This window comes from Falco rusticolus, chromosome 11 (assembly GCF_015220075.1).
Source record: "Falco rusticolus isolate bFalRus1 chromosome 11, bFalRus1.pri, whole genome shotgun sequence".
Lineage (NCBI taxonomy): Eukaryota > Metazoa > Chordata > Aves > Falconiformes > Falconidae > Falco > Falco rusticolus.
In genome coordinates, this window is record NC_051197.1 from 18,523,479 (window position 1) to 18,548,405 (window position 24,927).

The window sequence follows — 24,927 nt, forward strand, 5'->3', positions numbered from 1 at the left end:
CATTTAAAGCAACCTCATTGGTACCCCCCAAACAGCGGGGAGGCAAACTGAGAATATCGTGCCTGCTTGGAGATTGCAATCCTCATTACCAGAATGGCTCCTGAAAACTTTTCACAGGTTTATGTGATGCAGACAAAACCATGTTGCTCTACACACAAAACCATACTGATGCTAAATGCTAGTGTTAAAGCTTAAGTTAAAAAGGTGGCTAGGGCACCCTATGATCACCTTTCAACTGGGCCTCTTCCTGAGTTACCATGAAAAATATCTAAAACATTACACTGTGCTATCATGTAAGAGACTCCTTTCCATATTGTGTATTTATGGAGATTGTGAACTATTCCATATGGATCTGATTTGAAGTCTTCTATGGTAATACAGCTGTCCCTACAGATTTCAGTCTTTGAATCAAGCCTGAAATGCTTACTGTATCAATAATATCGCTGTTACATTTTAATAATTTTCTGCTAATTATCACGTTTTTTCCAGCTATCAGGGTGGTACAATTTACTATTTTATGTGCAGGACAACAAGAAAGTTAGCAGTTTTAACAGCGTTGTATTAAAGAAAACTTAAAAGAAATTAAAGACAAATATAAAATCTATTTTAAATTACAGTCTTGTGATGACACTGAGTCAAGATGCAATATTTAATTTACATTGTATACTCCACATGTAGAAATGTATGCAGTAACAGTGCTAGGTTTAACTAGACACACACAAGAAAACATTCCACATAACGCCATCATTTTGAGGACACGTTATCACCTAACTTGGACCACTCAGGAAGCACAACACTAAACTGAAACACTACTTAGTCTGAACACTCGGAGGGGGGGGAATATATCATTGGAACAACCAAGATGTAATCAAGGCCATGCAATATTCTTTGGATCACATCACATCACATCTTTTCCATCACAGTTTTAAAACTATCTTCTCTATACCAGATCAGAAACAAAAATGTATTATTTCTGTCAAAATATATAGTAATTAATCCTTACCTAGTGTACTTGAAAAGTTAAAAGTTGAGATCAAACTTTAAATTTGCTGGAAATAGTGCTTGTTATAGCCTCTACCAGGGCAAACACTATACAGTTGAGGTAATTTTTATTTAATCACATAGTGCAATATACCTAGGAGATAAGTAAGTATAAAAATGGCAATGCTCAAAAAGCCTACACAAGCGTACACAAACCCAGGCTCATACCTTTGAAACATACTTATTCAATTAAAGTATTTCAGTTAAGCCTAGAATGACTGTAATGCAGTTTAACAGTGATATTCCTGGATTACGTGACACACTATTTATTAAATAGAAATTATTTCATATTTAGAAGTAGAAAACAACCAGGTATTTAGCCAACTAAGCTACATTCCACCCCTATTTAAGTACTTTCAAATTTACTATTACAAATTATTGTTTTTCTTCACAAAATATCAGGTTTTAAAATCATGAGTTTTTCAGATATGACTGCCTGTGGCCAGATAGTCTAAGCATTAAAAAAGCATAAGGTCAGATCTATCTTCAAGCTGACAGATCATAATTTAAATGCCTTAGGCTAATCTTATTGTCTCAAAAATCTTGAACATCAGTATTTTTGCAAACTATCAGCACTTGCTATAACACCCTTACTACACTACATCTTGAGGTTACTACAGAAGAAATGAGGTGATAATTGCATATTAACATAATTATTCCATAATCCCTCTGAGCAAGCTTCCTAGGTCACTCAGTAATTCAGATTAGATGCAACCTTCCTGTCATCAGATCTATGCTGTCCACTTTCTGTTCATTAATAATTCTTTTTGATAGGAATGTCCTTAATTCCATTTTCTATGTACATTATTAATTATATTTATTATCAGTAAGTTTATGACATTTTCAAGTTCTTATTTCATAATGACAACTTTGGCTATGTAATAGGGTCACACACCAAATAAAGAGTATTGCCTTCATGCAATGCTAGTTCATTAAAGCTTACACTCCAGCACTAAGTGTACTATGTTGTTGCCTGCTAGCAGTTGTACTTGGAGATTTGCCAGTTTCTGTTACAAAAGCCATGTTATTTTACAAGGATTTAACAGATTTGAAAGCACACTGGAGCTGAAAAATTAAGATGGAAGAATTCGGCTGAATTTGTGAAAAGCATGGAGTACTTTTATGTGTTTTGATATCAAGTTCTCATTAAATTCATAAATATAAGCCAGTGAGCTAAAAGCACAAAGCGACTATTAAGTGGCTCAAAAAACTTAGAAGCTATCTCCTAAATGGATTTAATCAGCCTAGTTAGTAACTAAAGAAATACGCTACCTTTCAGCAGTGCTGTAATGAAGGCAAAAATACACTTGTCCTGTGCTAAGTAACTCCTCAGAAGTCAAGTTCTTTCAGCAAATATGTGAATAACCAGGACACTCAAGGGATTATCCAAATATTCAAGATATAGGAAAAGTGTTTCAGGTTTGCACTGTTCCCATTTAGATTCTTCCTCAAGACTCTGTTATGTAAATAGAGAAAACTAACAAAATCTATCATTTTATCCACAAGCAGTCCTGTAATAAAGCTTTCTTAAATGACGGTTTATATTAAAGATGATGGAACCAAAGTCACAGATTTTTAGGCAACAAGCAGCAGACCAGAGAGAGCTTAGGCACAGGACGAAAGAGGTGTCTCCTTCCACTCTGCCCCATTACGCAGTCTACTACTTTAACGACTTAATCACAGCAAACATCAAGCACAGAGCTTCCGTCAAAAGTGAAATGTTTAAGAGCCCTTGGAAAATGAAGGTTTGTACAGGGTAATAGAGGAACTATTAGTGTATTAGCATAAACCAGCCACATCTTGAGAAAAAAAATCAAGTTACTCAGAAGATAGCTGTGTAGTATCTTTGCTTCATCCACACAGCAATGCACACAGCTCACACCTCCTGACTTTGGGTGTTATCTAGCAATATGAATACCTAAAGTCAGTATAAATCACAATACTTCAATCATTAGAAGAATACCTACTACTTGTTTTCGACTTTTTGCCATCTTAAAAAGCTATCCAGATCCACCCTTCAGATGAATAGAACCACAAAGCCTGACAACCAGAGAATGAGTCAGTGACTCACCTTGCCTTCCTCTAGTTTCTATTTATGTTTGCAAATTAAGTTGTTGAAAATACATTCCCTTCTACATAGCAGACACTATTTGTAGACCTCCTTACTCAGCTTTGAAACCTACAAATTCACCTGAACAATTCTGGATTTTTGTTTTAACTTCGGTAGTTAAGAGACAGCTTGTTTAATATGCACAACGTAATGAAAAATGCTCTCCCTACTTTACATATAAGTATATGGTTATTAATATAAATAGAGTCTAAGGACTTCCACTAAAAACTAGTTATCTTCAATTCAGATCCACAGCTGTTCACACAAAAACACAAGTAAAGAAATACAGTTATAGCCACCCACAGTATAACCTTTTGTTATACTGCTGAAAGATTCACTGAGTTGTCATACGTCTGTGGAAAAAGCTGACCAAAGAGAAACTATAAATTACAGAAGAGTCATCACACAAAAGCTGCCTGTAAGATTATACTCTGGAACATCAAAACTGAACCATTCTTCTTGATAAGTTTGTTTACCTGAAACTTTGTTTCTAATGAAACAGTTTATTCAAAAGCTGCGTGTTAGGTAGTAAGGAGAAAAAAAAAAAAGGTGTTTCCCTAAAAATGTCAAAATTTCATAAGATTTATTTCTGGTCTAAAATGTTTAAGAGTGATATTTTAACATTTCATATGTGAAAGGAAACAAGACACAACTGAAAAATAACCACCTTACAATTCAGAAATCACGGAAGAGAATACCATTACTGCCACCGACCATTCTTAATCTTATTCCTCTAATATTGATTTGCTTGGGAAAATAAAACCAGTTTGTCACAGTGGGGTGCATCATGCTAAAATTCAATACTGAAATCAATAAAATAAATGACAACACAAGTGTCACAAGAAGCAGACATATGACTTTAAAAAAATACTCCTCTAGTTGTAAGTGTTAAAGGAGCCGTTCAAGATGGTACCATTGGTAAAGACTTTTCAAAGTGAATTAGGTATTTCTAAAAGACACCTAGCAAGTACAAAAAACCCAGGATTTTGAATGTGATAACTTAAGAACAGTCACATGTTTTCTGGCAACTCCACAGGCTTCCATAACTCCCCCCCAGCACTCAACAGCCCTGTTCACAGAGGACAGCCAAGTACCTAAGTCTCCGTGTTCCTGCAGCTCTTTGTCTAGTTTGGATTTTTAGTAGTACAATCTGGTTTGAATTGCACTGCCATTAGTTTCTACTAAAGATGAGGAAAATTCAATATTTGATTGTTACACTAAATGCAGACACACATAGACAAATGACTAGCAGCACTCCACTAAGAGAGACAGAAGTTTGAAAAATACAGACTTAATGCTCTATGATAACACACGTTATTTCTCTCCAAAACTGTTCCCTTACATACTTCTGCATGCATAGATAAATTCTTTTCCTTCCTGTCAATCTCACATGCTCACACCTTTTTTTCCCTCTCTAAAGAAACTTAATGTTTGAGAAAATACTTTTAATCTCTTTCATCACCATTACCTGTGTTTTTCAGTCAAATGTTTTCTTAAGCCTCAAGCATAGTAACAAAAATTGCTTTTATCTGGACACAATACAATGAATAGTTTATTTTGTAACCATCAGCATCTCAAAACAACGATGTTTTTCCTCATTACAGTCTATAAATAAAAGCCCTGCTCCCACCCTTGTTGTGACACTGTCTTTATCATGCTGCCAAAAAAGTAAGGGTTGTGATGAGCGGTACAAAGTGTAGTTGGTGGCCAGTAACTAGCACTGTATCCTGGGGTCAGTACTGGGTCCAACACTGTTCAACATCTTCATTAATGACCTGGATGATGGGTCAGAAGACACTCTCCAACAAGTCTGCTGCTGCTAAGAGACTGAGCAGAGTGGCTGACAGACCGGAGGGTTGTACTGTCATTTAGATGGACCTCAACAGGCTGGAGAAATGGGGTGACAGAAACCCTGTGAAGTTCAACAAAGTAAATTATGAAGTCCTGCACTGTGAATAATTCCATGGACCAGTAGATGCTGAAAAGCAGCTTTGCAGAGAAGTACCTGGGGGTCCTGTTGGACAGCAATCTGAACATGAGCCAGCAATGCACCCTTGTGGCAAAGGCGGCCAACAATATCCTGGTCTGCACTGGGAGCATTGTCGGCACACTGAGGGAGGTGACCCTTCCCCTCTACTCAGCACTGGTAAGGCTAAATCTGGAGCAGTATATCTGATTCTGGGCTGCCCAGTCCAACAGAGATATGAAGCTACTGGAGACAGTCCAGTAAAGGGCCACTAAGACAATTAAAAGACTGTAGCATCTCATATGAGGAAAGGTTGATAGACTTAGGACTGCTCAGACTGGAGGAGAGAAGGCTCAGTAGGATCTCGTCAGCGTACAAACATCTGAAAGGAGGGTACAAAAAGATGGAGCCAGACTCCTTTCCAGTGGTGTCCAGTGATAGGACAAGGAGCAACGGGTACAAACCAAAGTATGTGAGTTTCCATCCAAAAGCAAGGAAAACTTTTTTACTGCGAGAGTGAATAGCACAGGTTGCTCAGAGAGGTTGTGGAGCCTCCAACCTTGGAGACATTCGAAGCTGTCCAGACACGGTCCTGGGCAAGCTGCTCTAGGTGACCCTGCTTATGGCAGAGAAGACCGGACAAGATCCCCAAGGATCTCCCTTCCAACCTCTACTATTCTGGGATTCTGTTTTAGTATACTTTGCCACACAGTATCCAATTCTCACTTACTTTACTCCTTTTTAGAGTGCTCATATGTTCAGACTGTCCACTTTCTCCTTTCATTTCAAAACATTAGCAATATAGGCACAAGAGTATTTTAATAAAAAAAGTTCCCAACTACTGACTTCAGATTTACTGTTCTGGCAGCTTAAGAAAATTACAGAAAAACGATTAGGTATACAGCAAAAGTGCATATCCCAAGTTATGCTGAACATATTCACAGCAAAACTGTAATTTGATAGCCCTTTCCCTTCTACCTCTCTGCCAGCATTCCTGTTTTCCAGAGCGCTCTCACTAAAAGAAGTAATATTATCAGTCAGTAAAGTAATATCACACCCAAATTTACAAACATGCACTTCCCCATCCCACCTCATTTTCTACTAGTATTTTTACAATTCAGGACTCCCACAGGATGAATCCCTCTGTGTCACAATTTATCAGAAGCCTTCTTGATATGTCACGCCTCAGAGGGGCCGAAGGATGCTGGATCCTCAGTGTCAGCTTTTCAGGCAATACAATAAAAATATTTCCTCCTCAGAGAACCCACTCCCACTAGCAATGCTCTGTTATAATTCCAGTCACAGTGAGCAAGACGTTTCATGAAGAGCACACGTTTAGGGAAGTACTTGCATTCTTCCAGGCTCTAGTCTCACCACTACAGTCCTTACATGGGGGATAATACTAACATGAAAGATCTGCTGTCACTGCAGAAGACTCTGGCTTGCAGAGAAGAGGAAGTTGTCTCACCATGGAGCCATATACTGTCAAATTACTGTGCTATACATTGGAATTATGCTTTTCTTTGATGCAAAGCCAATTTAAATTAACTCCTGCCTTCCTCCACTCCCCCAGGTTCCTTCTTTCACACTTGATCAACAATTTCTTTACCTAGTTTAAAAGGCTGGGACCCACGCACTGCTGAATTGGCACAACCATGAGGCAACAACTATGAGTAAGGGCAGAAACTTTTACTAGATTTGTTGACAGAAAAATCTACTGGGGAAGCTTTTCCTAAAATTAATATCAATAAATAAAGAAGTGAAAATGCAGAGCATGTTTCAGAATGCAAAAAAGAAGCTTTGGCAGTCCTCTATTTAGCTGCAAAAGACAACATTATGAAGAATACTACCATGAAGCAAATTCTACATTCTAAAATTACTTGAAGTACACTACTCAATTGAAGTAAAATGCTAGAAGTAAATGCCAAAATAATTCAACTGGGGAATGTTAAATACATCTTCTGAGAATACTATTAGCACAAGAAGTGCTCTTAAATTACATATTAGACATGATAGCTAGGATTTCTATAGAGACATCCAAATGCAAATCCTTCCAGTAGGTTTAATAAACAGTACTTTCATTTCTAAACCACATCACTAACTTTTAGAAATTTTAAAACAGATCTACTGTCTCTTAACCTATAGTTTTACAGAATCAAAGTCACTTCATCTGCTCAGAAACAAGGCCTTTTGAAGCCAGGTACTGCCACCAAGTGGTGGTGAAATTCCGTATGCAAATCTAATTACTCTCCATGTGTAAAGCACACGGAGCTGGAAACGTTCCCCCAGCCACCAAACATGAGTGATGGTCTACTAACACAAAGACATTTAAAATTAATCAAAGCAGAACCTACAGAATTTTCATATCCAAATCTGAAACTGACTTTCAATTTAAAACAAAGTTTTTTCCTACAATTCAGTCTTTTTGTTCAGACACCTTTTGTGAGCAGCTGGGTAAAGAACCCTTATTTTCCAATAAAAATCTAATATGTATCAACGAACTTACTCTAATAATTAGCTGTTTTCCATAACTCTATACAAATTTCCCATGACTACAACTACATGGCCACAAAAGTCTTATTTTCAACATATCCCAAATTTCAGACAAAGGTAAACTCAGTAACTGAAGCAGAAGACCTCTTAATTCTGACCTTATTTCCTATTATATTAAATGAAAGTTGTAATTATTCTTATCCAGCATTACCTGAAACATACCTAGCAATTTCTCATGCTTTTTGCTTTTTTGGCTGGTTACTACACGCTGTACATGTTTTAATACTTTCACAAATTTTAAGATGGTCTCTCCTGCTAATATAGAGAGACTTCTTAACTCCTAGAGCATGCTGGTTTTCCCAATTATAAAAAACTACTTGAAACAAACACTATGCTTTTACTAATTTAATTTAGAACCGTAGTGTAATGAATTGCATTAGTGATACTCACTCATCCTTACCAGCAAACTGGCTCTCATCATCCTCTACATTCTTTCAGTGATCCAGGGTTAAAAAGCTAGTAAGATTGTAGGTAACAGTGTCAAATAAGGCCAAAAAAACCATCTTGTACCTTTTGAGATTAACAACGAAAAATTCTGTCAAATTGGAGAAAGTTATCATACTTACTGATGAACAAATGAAATGAGAGTTTTTAAAAGACCTAAAGCTATATAACTCTGTATATGACCAGATGAAGACAAAACTCATTAACTCCAAGTGACAAGAAAAGATAGGGTTCACTCCCCTGATAACTGGGTTTTGTTCAGTTGTTTAAAAGTGTAAAAAAAACCACACAACAAACAAAAAAAAGTCATTGATATAAGTGATTTATTTAATGGCAGAAAACTCAACTTCATGTTACCAGGATAATATGAACAAGATGAACATTGTAGGAGATCCCTGTCTGAGCCGAAGAAACACAAATCCCACATACTCAAATTTATCCTGTGTAGAATTCTGTATATAACTCATGCTTCTTCAACATATGTGATGCCATTATTCATTTATTACATTCTCCACTTTTAGGTAAAGCAATACTAAATATGTTCAAGGCAGTTTCTGGAACCAAGTCTGGTTTTGCCCAGTATCTCAAATGCTTAAAATCTGGCCTCACACTACACACTGCTACAGGGAAATTCAGCATAAACATCTACCTTCTATGACATTTCCTCTTACACAGAAGTGTGACCCATTACACTGTTAACACACTGAAACCAAGATTACTTCCTCCTAACTTTCCCCCATATTTAAAACAAGACAGGTCCTCCCATGGGGCTCAGAAGATGCAGTCTGGAAGTCAGAAAACCTAAGAACAAAGACTACAGTTATCCCAATAAATTCACTGTTTTAAATACTCTTACACCTGTGGGATTTTAATTGGCAAGATATATATATATATATATTTATTATTTTCCAGAAGTCAAGGTATCATACCTTTCACATTTGCCTTAGGAAAGCAAAGGATCTGAAATTAGAAGAATGAAACGCCTAAATCCTTTATTCAAAGAAAACCTACATGGAAAGCACACTATCAGAGTCATTAGGAAATGCATTCTGGTCAAGAGCACAAGAAAAATGTTTAAGCAAGTATTTAAATCACATTTTCAGCTATTGCTTTAAATGACCTAAGTTTACACAAAAGGACAACTCCCACAACTCAGTGCAGACTTAAGTTCATTGTTTAGACACTTATAAGATGCTGCAGCCACTACACTCATGAGTGGAGACAGAAGACGGAGGCTTTGGGGAAATGCAGGTTGTTCTTTAAAATGAAATCTTTCAATCATCCTTGCCGCCCTTCTCTGAATCTTCTTCAACTCTGCTACGTTGTTTTTCAGTCACAGGACTACACTAATAGCCAAGAAGCAATACACATTGCAATGCAATGCATCTATGGTACACCACAAATTTGTATAACTGGATCCGGTTTTTGTTTTATTCTGGTTTTTGTTTTGTTCCCTGATAATACGTAGTATTTTCATTGATTTACTGACTATTCAGTTGTCATTTTTACAGAATCGTCAGAACCTCAAGATCTCCTCCAAGCAATAACAATACTGATCAAACGTCATCACACTGTTTCCATGTATTCTTTTACACATTTTTCTGTTCTCTTGTTATGCATTCAAGAGCACAGGCTTTCTCCTCAGAGACCAGCTTTTTTCCATTTTACACAGCTAACCACCATTAAGATGAAAGGTCTTTGGAGTTTCACTCAGAAGATTTCATGCCCAAAGAACACACTCAGTTATTTATATATTAGACGTCTCAACTATTTTTCTGTATTTAAACCAGTAACGAGATAACACATAAATTAAGAAGAGACAAAACTGTAAGCATTAGGTACTGAAAGCATTAGAAGACACAGAGAACAATCTAAATCTTACTGTGAATTCAAGTCCCCTCCCTAGCTGTAATTCTTGTTTCACACTCGTCCTCAGATAAAGTATTGCCTTTTGCAGAGTTATATTAATTCCTTTTCTCAAAGCAGCACGTTCTAGGAACCTGCAAAGTCAGGGTAAGCAGTAAACGTCCTCTATGCATAAGTATATACATACTACAGCAGTATAGCTTACTTTTAGCTGTTCATAGTTCAGAAGACAATTCCTAATCAAAGCCCTGAAACAGTTACACATTATACAAAGGAACAACACTGAACGGAAGAGTTAAGTTCCCCATAAAGCATTCTGCTGTAATCAGTATTTTAAAATTTACAGCAGCAGCTCTAAAAGAAGTCTTAGCAGAGCAAAGATACAAACAAAGCAGGTCATATCTATTTTAAAATGCATGTACTACATTTTTAAAGCTACATTAAGTCTATATATTAACTGGAGATCAGAAATGAAGAATAAGCTCATCTGAGCGAGTGGGATCTCCCTTCTCACCTCTTCAAAATATCAAGTCACCACAAGCAGCTGTATTCTGAGATGGCATATGAGTCAAACAGCAAGCAGGAAACTTGAGCAGCCAGCTTTTGTTTGTTATGGAAGCCTGTGTACACAAGTCCATTGTGCTCTGTCTCCACAGCAGAAAATTTACCAAACTGTGGGGCCTTACCTAAAGATACTATTGAAAGACTCAAGCTAAAACAGATTAAAGCAAATTGCTCTTTTGTTAAATGTTTCACATCATTTAATGGAGAAGAGATTAATTTTATAGGTCAAAGTATTCCTGACGGAGAATATCAAGTAACATGAAGAGAAACAATCTGGGCTTAGCTAAATTGTTTTTCTCCAGGTAAGAGGGCGGTGGTAGAGGAGAAGAAATGCCAAAGTTACAGAAATTTTTTCCTAGACAGACACTTTGCAACTGCAAATGAACACAAGTTCTACAGCTCATGAGTACCAGCAGTAAATCTTCATATACTTTGTCTTCCAAGTAGCTCCCAAAGGACTCCTGAGGACAGGAAGGCTGGGGTGTGTGTGTGACCCCCAACAGGATTTCATTATTAAAAATATGAAATACTATTCTGGTAGCTGGTCAAGTTTCCCACACAGTTATTTATTAATAGACTAAGTGCAAGTTTAACACACTGCTTTGACAACGCGCTTTCAAAGTACACTTTCAGTACTTTGAAACCAGGTGGATAATATGCAGAGAATGAAATTCATTTGAAGTACTCCTAATTTTGAGTCTCAACAGCTAGCAGAATGCCTTGATAGCTTTTTGACTATAATACTTTAGGGAAGAAAAGCATAATTATCATCATAATCTTTAAATATTAGGTGGGTGTGTGTTTTGTTCCTATTTTGGTATCACAGAAGTAACACTATGTTCATAAATTACAGTAATCAAGACACATGTTTCTATACAACTTGCACTGACCACATTTTCTGAGTGTTTAGCAGTATATGCCAAGGATCCAAGGAATCTGACAAGAAAAACAAACCCACAAAGCTTACTCTCACCTTTGTTCGATTTACATTAAGCTGTGAGATCCACTTCCACATGAAAACAAACCTGCAAAATAAAACAAGAACTTACTGTACACAGATGTCATTGTTCTCTGATTGTGTTCTAGACTACCACACAAGACAGACAAAGCACAGAGACAAGAAATCCACAGCGACAGAAGTATTCTATCAGTTTTGTCTCAAGGTAGAAATATCAAAATTCCAGTGGTCGTCTCTCAAACACACGAGTAATTTTCAAATGTTGGTACTTCAGTTAAAAAACCCACCAAGAAATCATACCAAATATACACATGCTATTAAACTATGTGGGCAGAACAGGGAAAAAAACATTGCATGGCAAGAAAAGCTGTGCTGCATTTTCTGCTAGTGCCTTCAAAGTCAGCCACCTTAAGTTCCCTGAACGGGGAATGAAACACAGAGAGGTAACGGTTACAAATGAAAGCGCTTTTTAAATCTTTCTAGCAAAAACAATTGACATATCTGAGATTAAGTGTCAGAGGGTTTTAAACCTAGGCCTCACTAATTCCTTGCCTTTCCTAGGACAAAGTTGCATTTATTATTTTTAAGGCTAGTCCACCCATTTTAAAAACATAATTTTCTTTGCCTTCATGAAAGCTGATTAATGTCAGATTAAATGCTCTAATATCAGTTTTGCTCATGGATCTTTAACAGAACTAACTATACAAGAAGATTTTTCACCTCCTAGTTGGGAGATATCAGACTATATAACGTTTGGAAGAGACTTTGGAAGTCACTGAAGCTGCACAAAACCAAGAATGAATCTGAGCACAGCTCTCTACAGAACTGGGACTTCTAACGAGGACACAGCAACTAGCATACAGCATTACAGAGAGGCCTATTCATATCTAAACTAATGTATCCATCACCAAAATGAACTCTGAAAGAAATACCTATCCTCACATACTGCTTAAGATTCCTTCCTTCAATTTACTCACACCAAGCTTTTTGATTCTGAGTTCCCTAGTCAATGCGTAACTATCTCAAAGCCACCTGCCCAAATTACAAAGACAGACAGGTAAGGAAAGGCAGACCTTTCAATAAAGTCTTTCTGGGCAATACAAAGCAACAGAAGACAAGTCTTCAAGCTCCTTTCCCTAGCTCCAGGATAATTTCCTAACTTTACATGAAACTGCAGCCTTTAAGCATTAATGTTATTCAAAACACATGCTCATTTCTCAAATAAGGTGTATTACAGAAAAAAATTAAAATTCTTTAGTCGGGTTTTAAAGTAGATAATCATGTGCCTGGAGAAGCAAAAGTGTTATTTTCAAACAGCAATGGAGCCTTGATGTATGTTACAGAATATAAATGTAAAGCTACAGTTAAAAATGCCCACAAAATACACCTGCACATACGAAGACCCAAAACACCTTTCAAAAAATGGGAAAGAAGGTCTATGCAGGCGTTACATTATCAAACACTAAGATGGGCACTAACCCAGACATCTCAGTAAACCTGTGCACTTTGGCTGGCCCTTCTTTCACTGCAAGAACACCAATGCCTCTGCCCCTGTGCGAAATGATCTCACACCACCACTGTAACAATTCTTCTATCTTCTGAACATTGCAGTTAGCTAAACATTAGCAATAACTGTTCTCAACATAGATTTCATGGTTTGTGATTCAAGTGCTGACAGGATCTTTGCATCAAAGGATTGAGCCAAACAACTGTAGATCACTGTGGTAATACAGCAGGCTGCCGTACAACCCATGACTTACCCTAACAGCTTTTCCATGGAAACACATTACTTCAGACCAACCAATTTAATTTACTCTGTTGACATAAAATGGAAAGTCTTACCCTACACCACCTATTTGGAGGGCAGGTAGTCTTGTGTTCACTGAATGTGCTCTTTGGAAGAATTTAAATGCAAGTACTCTTGAATGTAGTAACTATTCTTTGGTTCACAGGAAGCTTACAGACCACTTTGGGGATAAATCCAGGGTTACTCTGTATCTACATCTGGCACAGAGGAAAAGAGAAGGGAACAGAAAAGATGGGCCATCATATTCTGGATATTTTCCAGCTGAAGGAAAGGTGACAAGTTTCACAAAATCATCAGCAAGCAAACTGCTGAAGGACCAAAAGTCTGACCACTGCAGCCCTGTGTTCCAAACTTCAAAGGGCCCGGCAGAATTAACCACCTTTTTTTGGATTTCAAACCCACTAGTGTTCCAAGCTCCACCCAAGAGTAAACAGTAGGCACAGCAGCATGCAAACATCTCGATGAAGGCAATGCAATCCACATCAAGACACCAGATCTTTAGCCCAAACTACTGATAGCATTGAGACTCTCACTGGTTTAAGTGACTCAACTCAGAGTACTTAAGAACACTCACCTCTCAAAGGTCTTTCTGCTGTCAAGGAATACTCCTCTCACTCCAGCAGAAACAACTGAACTCTAACACCTATGATTCATTTCAAGGGTGTTGGCATTTGGAATAACTGAGCACCTGAATTTTTTCAGCAGCAAATCCAAGAGAGGTATTTCTCCAAGCCTCTTAAGCAAAGGCAAAGATGTCAAAATCACAGATGCTTTGGCTCTGATTTTCCTGTCTTAATTCTCAATACCAGGAAAAGGAGTGAGAATGAAAGCCGCTCTCCATCACCAGGTAATAAAGGCAGCATCAAAAGGGACTCAGAAGCAAGTAAGAAATGTAGTTACAGAGCATTCACCTTGCGGCCTCACCATTCCAAGAGTGAAAAGGGGCCCACAGCAGGTACAAGGACTGCTATGAAGTGGTTAAGCTTCTGATCACTGATAAACAGCTGCTTGTTCCGATAAGGGCAGAGAACAGGAAGAGGAAGAAAACTGCCATGGTGGAGATGGGTGATATCTCAAGTGTACCCCCAGTGATACTACAGAAACACAGAGGGGCGGACAGCGCTTTAAAAGCACAAGTGTTTCTCATTGATTGGTGAACATCTAAGGCTGGTTCAGTGCTAGCAATGATCACCTTGCCCAGTGACACAAAAAAAAGCAGCATACCAGTGATACTCCTCTTCATGCAACACATGAAAAAGGCCAAAGCAGGCACAAGAAGTTCTCCAGTCTGTATGCAATGACAGAGTTGTATCTGTGGGATTGCTCAGCGACACAACCACCCCTCAAGTGTATCTGAGCTACAGAGACACACAGATCCTCAAAAGGCATTTGTTTGACGAATAATTTAAAAGGCTGTATATACAGGCTGTAAAGTAATTGCTACAGATAATCACACTAGACTAGTTAAATTTTTTAATCTTTCTGGCTGCTAGAGAAGAGCTACGAAAGCTTCTATAATACTGCTTTCCCAAGTAAACAATTTACAGTTGCTACTTCAAAATTCAGGTTCATAAAGAACAACCAAGAGAACAACTTTCACACCCATAAAGAGAGCAAAGGCTTTATCCATGACTCTTGCATCAAGCTCATAACCATTCATAATACAAGGTTTATATAAAGACAATTAATCTGAGTTAAAATGTGAGTTACTACACAGAATTTGCCTAACTACTCCTCCTGTCATTAGAGTTGGATCTTATGTCAAGACTGAATGTAATTTTATTCACTTTCTACTTATATTAGGGCCCTGCTTGCTGTAATCAAGTATCTCCTGTAACTTGCCCCTCTCTGAAAAAAAAAGTTTGAGAAACTAGAATGCAAAGGTACACAACGAATAAATAAAGTCTGCAGTAATCCTGATGAGTTTTGACCTATTCACCTACTACTTAGCCCTTACTTCCTAACAGATGTTATAAATCTAACTGGGAAAAGACATGTAACTATCTTTTAACCACCACCTTCTCCAGTTGCAGTCAGGAACATAATTCATGGACAAGTTTTTTAGTAGTTTCTTCTGTTTGCTTGGGTTATTTTTGTTGTTGTTTGGTTTTTTTAGAGAGTTGTAATGTAATACAAAACTAACTTTTGCCCCTATAGCTGATTATGCTTGTAGGGGAAGGAAGGAAGGGCAAGAAACAAAGGCTGGAATAAACTATACTATACAAACTACTTTTATTGGTATAAGCTGCGGCTAAGCAGTCTATCTCAGCAGCTTAACAAAGACACAACAAAAGGCTTGCAACTGTAGTCTTGACTTAAGTAGTTTCCAGGACTTACAAAATTTGATTAGTTGGTTGGGTGTGGCATTTACATTTATTAGGATACTGCCATCCCAGCATTAAAATATGCTAAATTCAAAAGTCAGGGGTTGAGAGGGCCTAGGGGGACAGAATTTCATTCTAGTGTCTGATGCAGCTCTGGAAAACATCCATAATCTTACAGAAATCTAATAATCCTAAGAATCAGTGCTGGAAAGCAGAGATTACTCTAAGAAAAAGCCCAGACGAAGCTCCAGCTAAAATTGTACATGCAACTATCAAGGATAAAATAATTTCAGAACAGGACTGAAAAAGCAAAAACTTAGCTGACAACAGTCTCCCAAATTAGTTAATACAGCTGAAAAGCTCTTTATATACAAGCCTATACTGCCATTTTCCCAACAAGTAGTCAGCAATAACCTTGTCTGTACAAAATGTAGTTACCTGCTTTCTGTTTGCAGAAGGAGCTTTGATAGTCTTTGATTTCTATTAAAAAGTGTAAAAATAACAATCTACATTCAGTACCCACAAATACCTAGAACTAACATCCACTGTAGATTAATTTAAATAATCACTTGAATTTAAACATGAGGTTTTCTAAAATCACAAATTAATTCCCTTTGAGAATTTCTAAAACTTCTCTCAATCTATACTACTCCAACCTTAGTTTAACCAACTGAATTGTAAGTGCCATAATTAAATTTATCAAAATTAAGTTTGCGAAGGAAAAATATCAATCTACTTACAGTAGTTAATGCAAAACAATATTTAAGTGCAGGTACCCTACTGAAGCCTGAATGATCCACAAGTCAAATTAAGCAAGAACTTAACACTTCACAACATGAAGAGACAAAATTTAAGTCCTTTTACTGGAGATGTTTCTGACTTCAAAGAATCTGCAGCGACTGAACAAAAGCAAGCAAGCAAGGGACTGCAAGAGAGAAGACTGCCTCCTGCATTTTGAATCTCCTGCTAGATTTTGAGAGTTATCTGAAAAATAGTTCAAAGGAGTTACAGTTCTTCCTTTGTCTATTTATCACAGTAAAAGCCACATGCACAGTTCCCAAAGCTGTGGTAGGGCTTTCACGTGGAAGTGTTGAAATCTCTCATTTTTCTGCTCAGAGAAAGTTTTGCTTTTTGACAACACCCCATATGGGACAGTGAAGCACTTCAAGGAAGTCACTTATGTGACAGCATAAGAAATGAACACAACTAATCATACCTCAGCCTGTGATGCTGTTTCAGTCCAGACAAGAAGATTACAAGTAGATGAATGCAACATTAATAGGAGTATCACAACAGGGAAAAAAGTAGTCGAGAGAGTAGACTGAATGGAAGAAAAGAACTGGTGTTTTAACCATCAATTAAATCAAACAACAGATTTAATTATTTCAAAAATCTGTGTTATGTAAATGAAAAACAATTGAAAAGCCACCAGAGGGAAAAATACTCTTTGTAGACTGGTGTTTGGACTAACAAAACATATATTGGTCAAAAATTTCTCCATCACTAAACAAGTAAAGAAGTAAGCATTTAAAGGTATACACAACAGGCACACAATAAAGATGAAAAGGTGTCTACAGAAAAGGGGAAAAGAACTTAAGAGCTCTTTACTTTGGGCATACGTTATCCAGTAAAGCAAATACGTAACTATCAATATACAAATGAAAGTCAATGTACAAATGAAAGCATCATAAAAGCACTAAACTGAAGCATCAGTTTAAAGATGGAGTTCTGAAAACATTTAGAACTTCAAGACATTACGAGAAAAAATGTTGTTTCTGAAGGTACTTAATGCAGTTTCCCTTCATCTAAGATTAGGTGTAACATTCTAAGTACCACTGCCATTTAATAATAAGTTTACAGCCCATCAATATCAAACTAAATTGAATGGCATGCTTCATAATGAGAATTACCATAAGCAATAAGCTGCAGAGAAATAATTCACCTTCTTTTATCATTTATCTACTGGTTTAAGCTACAGAACAACATACCACTTGCATAATAAAACACCTGTAGATTTTCAGTCACTCGTCAGCCTATTTATCTTGATCACATGAACTAGCTGCATTTATATACCTTAAATATAACAGCTTTTCTCAAATAGGAAAAGCTTAAAGCACAAAATGACATCATCTCTCCATTCCACTCCAAACTACTAATAGCACTGTACATAACCTTGGCATCATCCTTGAACACTTCTCCATTCATTATGCTGTCAGCAAAATCTCATCAATACATTATGTGTGCAGGAACTGCCTCTACCCTTCAGCTATGGAAACATTCCTTCCTCCAGTCTGAATTACTACCATATATTCCTTCACCATATCGTCACATAAGCTTTACATCCAGCACCCCAAAATACAGTGACATACTCTCTGACTATACACACTGCACAAATGCACTCCAGAAAACAGTTACATGAGATCTTGCCTACCTCACAGGAACTGATTATGGTTTCTTACAAATTTCTAGTCCAAGTCTGCATAACCAGTTTCTCAGCTGAAACAAAGTAATCAGAAATCCAAAACAGAAAACTTCCTCAGTGAAGTGTCTTCCTGAAGAACCAACAGCCTTAATTAAAAAATGCCATTCAATTAAAAAAAACCCAAAAACCAAAAACCAAAACCAAAAGCCCAAGGAAACAGATATCTGAGGCAATACCTTCCATGTGCTCATTTTAAGAAAACAGCCTGTCACATTTCAAGGTATTTTTAAAATACCTAACTGTACAGTGGTGTTAAGACATTTGTAGTGTCATCCTCTGCTTTCTACAAACCCACAGAATTTTAATAAAAACACCAAGGAGGCAAAGCTAAGTATTAAGAATAAAAAAAGTTCAGGTTAAGATTGTGTACACCAAATTACTACATCCCCTTTTGTGTATCACCAAGCAGCCACATTCTATTGTCCAAATCACTGTCTTTACATACTACACATTCTTCTACAACTTAACAGCTTCATTTTATGTATTTGGCACATATGCCTGTAAATGAGGTAGGATTCCACTGAAATCAGTCAGAAGACTGTTTCGTACAAGATACCAAAGGAAGGTATCAAATAAGGTTGTAAAATAAAAACAATACATACATTCAATCAAAATAAATAAAGCGTGTGTGCTACTTGAGAAATACCATGGTTTAAATACAGATACTTACCTTCCAAGTCATAGGCAACCATGTATTTTAGATGCATACTTTAATTATTAAAGGCCACCTTAATTTTTACCAATGACCCCTGAATAATCTTTCATAACTCTCCTGAATAGGTAACAGTTTATCAGCTCCATATCTACTGAATGAATCCAGTGCCTTTTTCAGCCAGGAAATCTGACAGAGGACTTCACCAACCTTGCCCCAAAACTGAAAGAACTACAGAAAAATGCCATCTGCTATAGGTATATAGGACACATCACACATACGGGACTTTGAAGAAGAGCAGACACAGTTTGTTATCAGTCCATACCTGCCATGGAATCTGCTACCTGTGGAATCCTGATATACACAGAAATGCATCAATTAATCTTCACACATTCACTGCACTTCACTTATCCCTTTCCTGATGTACTGCATTACACACCTCAAATTCTTCAGCATAACTGCACCCTTCCCTATTCATAAAAAAGCCTGCAAAAAGTTTATTCCACAATACATACACTTACATCCTTATAAAATAAAATACAATGCAGATCCCTGAGCAGATTCCACCCTAGAATCCAATCCTTATTTATAAATCTTCACACAGGATTCAAGTTGGCCATATATTTTTTTTAATCTCAAAATACAGAAATACCTTAAACAAAAGCTTTGCTGCAAGAAAAAAACCCCATATTAAAAATAAGGGGTTAATTTCTGAAAGCCAGAATTATGTTACCAGAGACCGCGTAGTTTGTGAAACAGTATCACAGTTTTTTTAAAAAAATACTACCAAAAAAGATCAATACTTTGTACAGGTTTTTCTCCCCTGCAAGTTGTTTTATAAGGACATTATGTTAATTAATACAATTTTAAACCATTACACATTTTTTTTGGCTAGAAAAAGCAATAATTAGGTTTTAAAAAATATTTACTAGAAATCAGTTTTTCCAATAAATAGATTGGTATTTTAAAACAAGAAGCCTGACGATATCCATTAATATCTAAATGGATTTAAATCTCTGTTCCCATTAAGGACACTTACTTAAAAGCAGTACCTCGCACAGCATTTCTAGTAGTAGTTAAAGCAGCACATTAATAGTCAAGCTCTGTTGTTACTGTAGCAACAATGATTTCTGGTAGCCATTTTCTTTTCAGCTTTAACACTGTTCCAAAGCCAACAGTCCTTACTGCAATCTCTGTTTAAACCCAATGGCGGCAAAGTGCTCAGCAGTTTTCTTGACATACTTCAGGCATCTGCCTCTAGATTGTCTACTTCATCTGATGTACTTACCTAACAGTATTCTCTAACCCTGGACCCGACACAATTTCAGTTTATGCTAATGAAAACATAACAGCATGGTAGTCCACTTCAAAAAACCCGACAACAATGAAACCCGCCTACATTTAGGAGACTAAGCAGTTTGCAGGACACTGGAAGAGAACTGCAGCGATGCAATTCACTATTTTAACCTGCAGGCTCCAAGAACACAGTCTGAATTTTATGTGTTTAGAAAACAGTTTCTGCAGTCTTGAAAATGACAACACCTGAAGAACTTTCCTGGCTTTCTTAAGACTGCAATGCATTTTTTAAAAAGGGTTGAACCTAAATTCCTACAGCTCAAAATTAGTGATAAATGACACTATTTTCACTTTGTTCTTCCAAAAAACCTCCTTGTATCACAACAGTTTTTTGGAAGAAAGCAATGGTGGGAGGGCACTAACAAGAAAGTAAAATACAGAAACATTTGTAACAGCAATGAAGGGAAATAATGAACTGGTATTAGGGCGTAAGTACCCCCTACAAAACAGGATCCTAAGTCCAAATTCAGTTCCTCACAAGTTTGTTCCAGTTGAACGGGTAGCTATGCTGGGATCACGAGCTCTAATGCCTGCTGTTGTCTGTCTAGACAGCACTTCTGACACTTCCCGTAGACCACGGCAGGAAAGTGAATCTGTTCATAGTCTCAGAGGAAATGTATTTTCTATGCATGTGAAAATGTAAAATCTAACAAAAATTTCCTGGAGATGTCATGCACACTTACATTTCCTTAAGTATTCATAAACCGCTGCTTATAAACTAGTAATAAATACCTCGCATGTAAGGGCTTAAACTTAAAATGAAGGTAGGTTTATGCTGAACTCTGAATTGATGTGACTGAGATTTTATTCTGATATCCTTATGACGGTAACGTCCAGCAGAGGACAGAGCAGATGCTCTGGAGTATTAGCGTCTTTAAACACCACTGCTAACTCCCAAAGAGCCTGCCAGCTTATCAGAGGACTAAGCTGTCACTACAATGAACATTCCAGTATGAAGAAAATAACCATATAAAACAATGACCTAAAAATATACATTCCAGTACTGTCATTTTTCCTGCAATAGTTTTCTCCAAATAAAATTACATATATTTTACACAATATTATTCAACTACTGATTATCAGAACTGAAGTAAAGCTACAAAATACTTTGCTTTCTAATTGGGTTTGTATACACACTATTACTCATGATCTATGAAAGATCACTTTGGAGAGTCGCATACATACAACCAGTAACGTAAAGCCTTTCCTTCATTTTTCAGGAGTCTGCTTTTTGATGACAGGATTGGTTTTGTTGAAGGAGTAAAGTTAGAATGCTGTCAATGCTACCACCTTAATAGCTATTGAAAATGTTTTTAAAAATAAGTAAAAATCCATTCCTCACTGAACTACTCAGTGTTCACTCTTGGGTTTGGTGGCACTTTAAGCTTCCAACATTGTCCATCACCTACATAAATAGCAAAAAACCCCATTTCCTATTTTAGATAAGCTGTAGCAATGTGACATATTTAAACCAACTGTGTCTTATTTTTACATCTTTATGCTAGATAGCTGCAGTAAGGTTTAGTGGTTTTTATTATTATTAAATAGGAACAACCCACATCTCACAACCCAGATTATACTACCACACCTGACAAGCAAGCCAAGGCAAAAGCCTCCACACACCTCTCTGAAACGTAGTTTGAGACCACTAGTTACCATTTTGAAGACTCCATTGAATCATTCACACACCACCACCACAACAGACCTGCTCTGGCACAACATCCATGTCTCATCAGCAAGCTCCTATTCATGCTCCCTGTGTTCAGTCAGGCAGTGTCCACAAGTTTTATTACTAACACACTTAGTTTAACACAATTAATCACCATACTGGTCTGTTTCCTATAGTATTTTCAAGTGTTGTGTCGAGCCTTTGCTCAAAAATTATTCTATGAAAAGCATTAAGCTATGAAGCAGATATTCTCAAGATCTTCCCCAAGGTCTCTTTACCCAAGTTATGCAGTACCTTAAGATCTACTTTCTACACTGTTTAATAAACTACTACGGAGTCTTCATGTCAGATTGCAAGGTGTAAGCAACACCTAGGACTTCTAACAGTCCTAGGCAGGCTTCGCTTCAAGGTCAGGGCTTCATTAATCTTTCTCTCTTCAAACCTGAACCCTTTAAATGCGTATGGACTTTGTCCCACTGTTCACTTCCTTTTGCTTAGCCATCAATTGCGCAAAAGCTTTCTATCTTTGATTCCTTCACTATTTGAATTAATTCTGCCAAACACATGACAACCAATGGACAAACCGAGTTCTTCCAGCTTGTGTTTTTTCAGTAATATCTGGGATTTCAGGTGTCAGCATGCAGCGTTTCATGCAGAGACTTACCTCCATTCACTTGCATACACACAGTAAAGTACGCTGGGTTTTACTGCCTTCTCACACCTGCAAATATGTATTCTGTGGCCTAGATTCCGCTAGCTATGATGATACACAACCAATAAACTGAGGCAAGGCATACAGATTCTAACAGGTATATTTAAGGGTCACGAAATAACTGCCACACCACAAACCAAAATACTTTATATCACATGTGTCTGGCCACTTTATCACCACGGATCTGGTCATGTGACATGCATTGCTACTCATATGAAATACTGATCTCATGATAAAAGTGCTGATGTCTCCATCATATGACAAATTACAGCAGCGAATACCCTTGTTCTGCCTACAGGAAAGCATCCTTCTGGTACATGTCCAAAGAAGTCCTAAAAGACAACAGTAAAAAGCACACCACGTTGTCTGTCCTCACCTGTGCATAACCAGCCCACTGGCTGTCCCTTAGGCACCTAATCTGGCTGGAGCTAAAAAAAACCAAACCAAAAAACAAAAAAAACATACACTTAGTTTGTCAGTTTTCCTGACCAAAACAGATTTTCCAACCAAACTTTCAAAAAGTAGCCCAAGAAACAGAAGAGACAAGATATATACACTCTAAGCTCATTTCAGACACTTTACAATGGATTACAGGGATAGTATAAAAGAACCACATCTGCATAGGCTCAGGTTGTATAAATTCAAGAGTATAAAACAAATATATAGTCAGTTGGCACAAACCATTCTCATAATGACTCAATTTCAGAATATAGACACGAATGCCAGTTTTTTAACTGAGGCAAAGAAACCTGCACGTCTCCCATGCCTCCCTTTCACCATAAAGAACACCGAAACAGAAATATTTTCTTCTAGCAAGTGAACAGCGTACATTATTTGCACTAATAACAAAGCTTCTTAAAACTAATGAAAGTGAGCACCTAAGATAAAGGAAACTGTCATCTTGGATACCCACGGTTAAAGCAAAACAACCGCCATAATACCTCCTGCAAAGGCTTCATAAATTCACAGATATTGACTAATATGTACCAAAATCTTAAGTTGCCTACATCAACAGAGGTTCTGTGCCTACTTTTAGGGCTGTAAGTACAGCTGACTATTTGCCAACTGACTGGCCCCTGAGCTACTATCTTAGCTCATTACTGGGAATTTTGCAAACATACAAATTAGATCTTTCAAGGTTGGCTCCAGTATTTCACGTTTGGTTTTCGCCATAACACTGAAAAAACTATAATCAACACCAAATGCTGAGAGAGTATCTATGAATGTGAAATCTTCTGGTTTAAATGGATTAAAGGAGAGAAACTTTTCCTTAAGTTCCTGGATGATATATAGAAGCATATTTAATTACAGCAGTTCTGACTAAAATGCTCAGAACTCACTCAGTTCCCACTTAATTTTAAACAGCTTCAGAAAAAATAAGAGCCATGAACTCTTCTCCAGAACTCTGTTAAAAATACAGAAATACATAAGGTATTATTACAAATTTAAGAAATAACCTGCCCTTATCCCCAAGTTCACAAAACTAAAGAAAATTCAGAAAACAAATAAACCGGAAAACGAAGTTACAGAACAGATCAAGTTCTCCGAAGTAAGACTTCAGAATACCCTAAACAAACCTATTCCTTGACTATACTTAAGCCTATCAGAAAATTGCTGGGAATTTACAGTACTTAGCAGAAAACAACATGGTATTCGTGTCTTTAATTTTTTATGCGGTATATCCAGTCATAAAATACTTCATATTTGTACTGAAGGTAAGAGAAAAAAAAATGAGGGGGAGTTGGGGTGGTTTTTCTGTTGATTTCTGGTTTTGGGATGGGTTTTTTGGGGTTCATTTTTGGTTTTGGTGTGGGTGGTTTTTTTACACTAATAAGACTGCCCTATTAACAACAAAGTGTGAATTCTGAATAGAAAACTATTGGTAACAAAAGGTTACACTTTAATATTTTTGCACTCTTTCAAATAAGCTGTTGATTAACATCATACAGATTTGGTTTTCATTTCTGAATGCTAAAATCTCATTTAAGGTCAGGAAGAAATGCTAATGAATCTACAGTGACAGGAAACATGAAGAACAAGGACAACCTCAAGAATGTAAAAAAGTGCACTTTCTCCTGCTGAAAATAGCATTCCAGAAAATTACTTAAACTGGAAGAGAAGTTAAGGTAACACCGTCTGGTGGAATGAAACTGAAGTTCACAGAGAGGTTACTTGGCATAAAATCACCCTGGGTACTAGTATTAATATTCCTAAGTTGGAAGAAGCGGCACTTCTGTGTGAAGAGACAAAGCCATTTATATAGGAACTTTTCAGGCAAAGTCTGTCCTCTGCTGAAAATACAGTTTCAAATAACATGCCAACTTACAGTAGGAACAGCAACAAACTGAAAAAATGCTCCCCTTCTCTATCCTCCCTATCAATTACCACAGGGGAACACAGAATCTAGTGTCTTTGGTGAAGAC

The 24,927-nt window shown here is 37.1% G+C and overlaps 1 protein-coding gene across 10 annotated transcripts in view; it reads right to left on the bottom strand.

Moving 5' to 3' along the window:
* The window catches only part of ZNF644 (zinc finger protein 644), an 81,009-nt gene that overhangs the window by 21,215 nt on the left and 34,867 nt on the right, over positions 1-24,927 (bottom strand). For 9 of the 10 annotated variants that reach the window (XR_005106772.1, XM_037404468.1, XM_037404466.1 and 6 more), the window contains one exon: positions 11,518-11,569. The gene's annotated coding sequence lies outside the window, so the exon portion shown is untranslated. Of the gene's footprint in view, positions 1-11,517; positions 11,570-13,344; positions 14,480-24,927 lie in introns of those variants that run through there. The other variant, XM_037404470.1, reaches the window with a different exon arrangement.